Source organism: Arachis hypogaea, chromosome 2 (genome assembly GCF_003086295.3).
Source record: "Arachis hypogaea cultivar Tifrunner chromosome 2, arahy.Tifrunner.gnm2.J5K5, whole genome shotgun sequence".
NCBI classification, from domain to species: Eukaryota; Viridiplantae; Streptophyta; class Magnoliopsida; order Fabales; family Fabaceae; genus Arachis; species Arachis hypogaea.
The window spans coordinates 95874886-95883238 of NC_092037.1; the positions used below are offsets into that span (position 1 = coordinate 95874886).

The window sequence follows — 8353 nt, forward strand, 5'->3', positions numbered from 1 at the left end:
ATCTAACTTTAACCACATTCCATTGGGTTGGTTATAATAGGTGAGTATATCCAACCATCCTTCAGTAAAGTAGAGACTATTGCCTCTTCTTTGAACACTTACATCCATGTAGTTGGAACCCGAATAAGTGAAGACAACTCGATGAGGTATTTCATGGATGTGATGATTGTAAATGATTGTGGCAAAAGACAATCAAACTGGCACATTAGACGATAAGAATAACTTAGAGTAACAACAAATAAAAAATTATCAAAAGAATAATATAATAGAACGAGCATATGAAAAATATTATAAAAAAATTATAAATTGTACCTTAAAAAGATCAACTTTAATAAAAAACGAAGAATACATTCTTATTCTATGAAATAGTAAAAAAAACACTAAATATAAAATTATGAATTGACTCTCAAATTTAGATTCATGTACCACAGGAGAACACTATATATAGACTTTAGTAAAACAAAAATAAATATGTAAATTACCTATTATTAAGGTAATTTTTTAATAATGCATTAAATTTTGATTTGATACAATTATAATGAATATATGTTTCTAAATTAGTATAATTATGTATTATTCATTAAATATTAATTACAATATAATTATATTAAATATATTTTTTATAAAATAATTTAGAAAAATTATTTGATAAACGTGAATCGGCTAACGAAAATTTATTATTATTATTATTACTATTATTGATATTATTATTATCATTAAAATTATTAAAAATATTTTTAATTAATAATTGATGAGTAGTTTAATAGTGTATTAAATATTGATTTGATATAATTATAATGAAGATATGTTGCTAAATTAGTATAATTATATATTATTCATTTAGTATTAATTATAATATAATTACAATAAAATAATTTAGAATAGAAAAAAATTTTATTCGTTTTGGAGGGAAAACGGAGGTATAAGAGATCGACACGTCACCTTTAGTAGCTGGGGGAAAACTCAGTTTTAGTATATTAAGTAGATTTGATAAATCAAAATATGTCATCCGATATTTTTTATTACAATTAAAATATTTTTTTCAAAATTAACAAACTCTTACTCTGACTTTCATTCTTCATTTTTATCTTTCTCTCTCTTTTCTCTCATTCTTTATTTTTTCTACATTTTTATTCTATAAAAAATAAAATTAACAAAATAATATAATTCAAATAAAAAATTACACTTTTCATATAAAAATAATAACTAAAATTTTTGTTATTTAATTTTTTATCTACAGAGATTTTGGTCTTTTTAGCCCGAAACTTTTGTCAACCTACAGCTTTTTTTTGTAAAAGTAGTTTGATTTTATAAATTTTTTGTGTCATGCATAATCTATACTGTCAGAACAAAGTGGATTGTAATTTTAAAAAATTTATATTTTCGTAATATTATTACAGATAAAAATACTACTTGAATTTAAAAAATGAGCATTTATTTTGGATTAAAAAGAGTAATAAAGTTTTAATTTTGTAGTAACTTTTTATTTCATTAATTTTTTATTTGTTTATTTTTATCACGGAATACATAAAAACAAAAGCATCTATTTGTTCAAAATACATATGAACAAACAAATATGATGAGAAGTAGTCACCAAAAAAAAAATGTGATGAGAAGAACACTTAAGTTAACCTATTGTATACTAAAGCAGCAACTCCCTCTTTTACTGTGACCAACTTGAAAAGTGTTTAATTACGATACAGAAATTGCTGTAATCTTGATTATTATAGAATCAATGCGTGGGATGATATGAAGAGTAGTAATAAAAGTAGAGAGAGAAAATTAAAAGAAAAGGCAGAATATTGTACATACATAATGGATTAATGAGGTTGAAATAAAAAGCAATAATAAAAGTAGAGAGAGAAAAATTAAAAAAGGCAGAGTATTGTATATAAATTGAGGATTAATAGAAGTAAAACAAAAAGCAATAATAAAAATAGAGAGAGAAAAATCAAAAGAAAAGACAAAATATTATGCATAAACAATGGATTAATCTGGGGTGATATAAAGAGCAATAATAAAAGTAGCGAAAGAAAAATAAAAAAAAAGACAGAATATTATGCATAAATAGTGGATTAATGAGGTTGAAATGAAAACCGGTAATAAAAGTAGAGAGAGAAAAATCAAAAGAAAAAGTAAAGTAGTGTTATACATAAATTGTGGATTAATGAAGATAAAACGAAAAACAGTACTAAAAGTAGAGAGAGAAAAATCAAAAGAAAAGATGGAGTATTGTGCATAAACTGTGGAAACATCTCATGATTTTTATTTTTATTTTTATTTTTTTTGAGTAAAATAATAAATAAATTTTAAAAAAATTTGATTTCAGAGTAATTAATCACTAAAAAAAACTCAAATAGTTTATCTTGTTTTCTTTTTATTTGTAAACTGTGTTTGGATTCTATAATTTATTTGTATATTAGTAAAATGCTAGAGATTTTAGAAACTTAGTAAATGGATAATATTAGAGGATAGTTATTTTATCTAATTTTTAAATGAAGAAATTTGATTTACTATTTAAAAAATACACATAAAAAATAGATAAAATTTTGATATCTAAAAACTTTTATTTTTTTAAAAGAACTTGGTCATTTATAATAAAAAAATTACTTTTAAAAAGTTCACTTATATAAAAATATCAAATTTTAATGATAAAAATTTCTTTTCTTCTAATAACTTTTACAAAAAAGTATATTAAAATATAATTTTTAAAATTTTTTAGATTATATATAGGTATTTTTTCTATATTTTTAAATTTTTTGCAGGCTAACCCTATACGTTGACTATATGAATATCATAAATTTTTGAAATTAAATTATCTATCAAATAATTAAATCAAATTGACTTTTTAATATGTATACATGGATGTTTTGGTAACTAGAAGAATATATATATATATATATATATATATATATATATATATATATATATTTTAAAAATAATTATTTCTATTCATAAATATTTGAAATATGAATAAAATTATTCACAAAAAAATTAAAATCAAAATTAAATTCATATTCATAAAATAAATTTTTATGGCAAAAATATTAACTCTAAATTTTTGTTAATTTTTTTAAAAATTTAATCAAAAGTTTCAAATTATTCCTAATATTTATTTTCATTATCTCTCACACCACTATCATTTCTTTTTCTTTTAAATATCAAATTTTTATAATTCTCTCTTGTCACCATATTAATTATCTGCAATACTACCACAATACTATCAACAACCACAATTAACTACCTCTTGAAGCCCCGCTCATAAGCTATGAAGCACGGACATTCTGCGAATTGTCGTGTACGCGTGTCAAAAACACATTTCAGACAGGATATTTACTGACGTTTGTCCAACATACATGTCTGCTATGTTCAATTATGTCTTAATAAAAAATAAAAAATTATTCTTTAAACATATTTGGATACACCTAAGTACCATCTCGTGTCAGCATGTCCAATATTATTCTTAACATATATTTTTAAAATAAATTTAGAAATAATATATATTATTATTTATTAAAACAAAAAATATTTTAAATACTTTATATAATTAAAATAAGATGTTAAAATAATTAAAAAAATTAATTTATGTTTTAATATAATAAAATATCAAAATATTATTACAATTATCTAAAAAATATTTTATATTTTATATGTATGTTCAACATATTTTGTATCGTGTCATTTTGCGTATCGTGCATCATAGTTCATAAATCATAAGTCATACCCCAACAACCACAACTAACTATTTAATATTTATTATTAATTTTATAATAAACAAGCACACATCATATTAAAGTAAAAAGGACTTCAATAACTTTTTATTTCAATAATTCTCCACAAATTTATTTTTATCACGGAATACACAAAAAGATATGTTTGTTCAAATACATATGCATGTGAACAAACATAACGAGAAGAGCACTCAAATTAACCTATTATCACTGTAGCAGCAACAACCTCTTGTGGGAGTACAGTGACCAACTTGGAAGTGTTTAATTTCGACACAGGCTTTCTTGCATTCATTATCGTTACAATTTTGTTCTTTTTTGTCTTCGCAAGACATTGTTGAAGTCCTATGCACGGTGCCACTTCTTGCGTCTGCAATAATCAACACAATTGATAGATAAGTATAATATTTAAATATATTTTAGGGTTAAGTACGATTTTAATCGTCAAGGTATAAGTTGAAAATTTTTTCCATCTCGAATTTTTCTTTTGCATATAAAATTGTCTCTAAAGTTTAGAATTAAGTTTTAAAATCGTCATTGTTACTTAAATCTTAAAATTTTAGACTAAATTACCCATAACAAAAAAATTATAAAATAAAAAAAATAAGAGAAAGAAAGTATTTTTACTCTTGCAAAGAGGAAAGAGAAGAAGAAGAATGGAAAAAGAAAGAATAAGAAATTGTCCACGATTTATCTCTCTCTACTTTCGCTACTACTTCCGTACGATTTTAGTCCTTAAAATCGATAAGTATGATTTTAAAATCAAGTTAAACTTTAGGAATGATTTATTATGCAAAAAAAAGGGTTGGAGACGAAAAAAATTTTCGACCTTTACTTTAAAGACCAAAATCGTATTTAACTCTATATTTTATATTCATTAAGTTAAATATATAATCATTTATGTATTTGTATTTAAATGTTTAAACTACTATCATAAATAATTTTATGATATAGTATCACTAAAAATTTAAGACACAATTTTCTACCTGAAGTGAAAAGAAAAGTCACAAAAAGAATACACAAAAAAAGCTTTGGAGCAGCATTAGTTGCCATTCTGCCAAAATTACTTTGTGTGTTCTTTTGCTTTCTTGAAAAAGTATGACTTATCTTTCATATTGGTTAGGTTATTTATAGACTCTTGTAAAAATAAACTAACCTAATATGATATTTTAATTATGATGACAAAAATAAATTAAACCTAATATTGAATAAAAGTTAACTGAGTAACTAAATAGAGTCTTATCTCATTAATTACGAATACTTTTCCTTAATTTAAAAGATATTATATTAGCAGTGTTAAAAAAATAAGAGAAAATAATAGAAAAAAAAATTATGTTTGTTCTAATTGTGTAAAATAATACAATATATAAAAAGATATTTATAAATAATAAAAGAATTGAAATAATAAAATTATCATATCTTATAACAAATATTTACATAGGACAAATAGCGTTAATAATAAATGTTGAAAGTAAGCTTAGAAAGGTGTTTTTTTGTGTGTCCTCGTAGAGTTGAGAGAGAGATGAACGAGAGAAAAAAAAGAAATTCGGCAAAGGTGATTTTCATTGAATGAATGAACTTCAAGGAATTTACAAACTTCATACAGTATCTATTTGTATAATGTACAATTGTTTTTGTTCCATTTCTAACAAATTCTATCAGAAATAACCAATTACAACTATGATCCTATTATTATAAATTTATTCTCTAACAATATTAAATTTGTTATAATCAGAATTAACTATGATGTGTAATTAATAACTAATAGTAATTAATAATAGAATTAGTTATGTGATAATAAATACTAATTAATTTTAATATATTCTAACAAATAAAAATTAGTTTTCCGTGACACTATAAATAATCTAAAAAATAGATGACATTGTATTCGTAATCTTTTATTCGAAGAATACAAAAGAATACAAGGTGATTTTCGTAGAATGGCTCCAAAAATCTTCTTGTGCATTCTTTTCGTAGCTGTGCTATTGGCTTCAGGTAATAAAACTCATTTCAAAGCTTAATCAAATAAATATCCTTTCAACATGAGAAAATAAATTATTTTTCATAAAGTTATTTATTTATTATTTTTTTGTTAAAGAACCCCTTAATTATTTCGATGCACACGAAAATTCTAATGACATTGGGTTTAATTAGATTTTACCAATTATTGCAGAAGCAACAAGTGGCACAATAATGGTTGAAGGCGAAAGGAAGGTCTAAGCCAAGGGTAAAGGAAAATGTCCAGATAATAATGCCGCTTGCTTTATAGATTGTGTAGAAAGGAATTACGTCGATGGCCATTGTGAGAGCTTAGTTTGTTGCTGTTTCACTGATGCCTAGAGAGTAGAGATTAATGTTTAAGATTTTCATTATTATAATAATAATAATAATAATAATAATATCCCTATTAATAATTATATTTAACTAAATAAGAGGAAAAAAAACATCTACTAAGTATCAAAAAATTATTTGACAATGTTTAAAATGAGCACAATAATTATATGTGCATTAACTGTGTCATATTTATATACAATATTAGATTTTATTAAATAAAAGTAAAAAACTAATATAAAAAAATGCATTAATGAATTCTAATAAATATAGAATATTCTAGTATATAATTAAATAAATACTTTTTTATATACTATACTTTAAATAACAACATAATTTTTTATTTTTAAATAAATAAATATAAAATTATAAGTATTTTTTATTCATTAAAATTAAATATTATGCAAGAAAACTTTTATAATATTAAAAATTATATTAAAAGCTATTTTAAATTGCAGCATAAAAATATAAAATACATAAAATTTATTTTATATTATTTGACAAATAATTAGATTATTATATTCAAAATTTATTAACTAACTATTTTTGTTAAATATATTATTATATAATATAAGTTTTTATCAAAATATTTGTAAAAATATAATTTATTTAAAAATTATATATAATATATAAAAATATTAACTTTTTTTGTGTTTTTTAAATTTTTTTTAAAAAATTGAATAAATAATATATTTTCGAATGCATGCCTACCAATTATACACTCACTTATATTAGTACGACTTAAACTAATAAAGCTCATATAATTAAAAATATCAAAATTGTATATAAAATTAGGTTAGTTATTGCAAAAATATAATCACACAGATATACTGATTCTTTCTATACCTTTCTCAAAATAATATATATACGATATACTATTTGAATTAAAATGTAAATCAGTTATTGTATGTAATTATACTCATATATTATGAGTTTGTCTAAAAAAAACATAAAAAAAACAAAGAAAGTTAATATGTATTATATATAATTTTTTAAATAAATTATATTTTTATAAATATTTTATTAAAAAATTATATTATATAATAATATATTTAACAAAAGCTGTTAATTAATAAATTTTTTGAATATAATAATTTAATTATTTATTAAGTAATATATATAAAATAAAATTTAATTAATTTACAGATACAGAACACAGAGACACGAATTTCAAATTCTTATAAGACACGAAAATAAAGTATATATAAAATATAAATTAATTTTTTAACTATTTTTAATATCTTTTTTAATTATATAAAATATTAAAAATAGTTTCTTAATAAATAATAATATATACTATTTCTAAATTTATTTTAAGAATATATATTAAGAATAAAGTTGAACATGCTAACACATAATATTATTTTGGTGTATTTAAACGTGTCCAAAATTATTTTTTTTATTAAGACAGTTGGATATAGAAGACATACATATCAAACAATTATCTATAATATTGTATCTAAAATATGTCTGATACGCAAACATGATAACTCGACAAAGTAACATGATTCATAGATTATATATAATATTAAAACGTATAGTAACATCATACGATATTTTGTGCACATTATAAAATATATTATTATATAATAGTTAATTCTGTTGAAATAGTATCATATGTAATATTTTGAATAAATTTACAAATATTTAGATAAAAATTTGTATTATACAATAATATGCTTTTAACAAAATTAACTATTACAATGTATTTAATTTTTTTAACGAATAATCTAATTATTCAAGTAATATAAAATAACTTATCATTTTATATTTTGTAATTAAAATAATATTACATAATAATTACTCTTAATAAATAAAAATATTTTTGTATTTATTTATATACTTTATATTTATTTATTTTAAAACAAAAAATTACACTTATTATTTTTAAATATTATATATTATATATATATAAAAATTAATATATTCTATATTTATAAAGTCTATCAATATTTTTTTTCTGTTTATAATTACATTTATATGACATAAACGATGATGGAATGAAATGAATTTTTAAAATAATTTTTTAATATTAAAAATAATTTAATGCATTCTTAATAAATAAAAAATACTTTTCTTTTGTAACATCTATTAATTTTCATTTAATAAATTTAGTGATTCATAAAAGTGACACATTAAATTATACATACAAAATTATTGTGCTTATTTTAAATGCAACCTAAAAAGAGAGTATTAATAAGCTTTATAAATACATATTAGTTACATAATAAATATATTTAATATATATTATTTTTAAAATGATAAGTGTAATCTTTTGTTTTAAAATAAATAAA

General features: G+C 20.4%; 1 long non-coding RNA gene across 1 annotated transcript; it reads right to left on the reverse strand.

The window, feature by feature from the left end:
- Nucleotides 1–3790: 3790 nt before the first annotated feature.
- On the reverse strand, nt 3791–5189 carry LOC112720279 (uncharacterized). The gene is made up of 2 exons (XR_003162110.3): nt 4715–5189; nt 3791–4098 (listed from the first exon to the last, which is right to left on the reverse strand). It is a non-coding gene; the product is annotated as an uncharacterized lncRNA (long non-coding RNA).
- Between the last annotated feature and the right edge of the window lie 3164 nt (nt 5190–8353).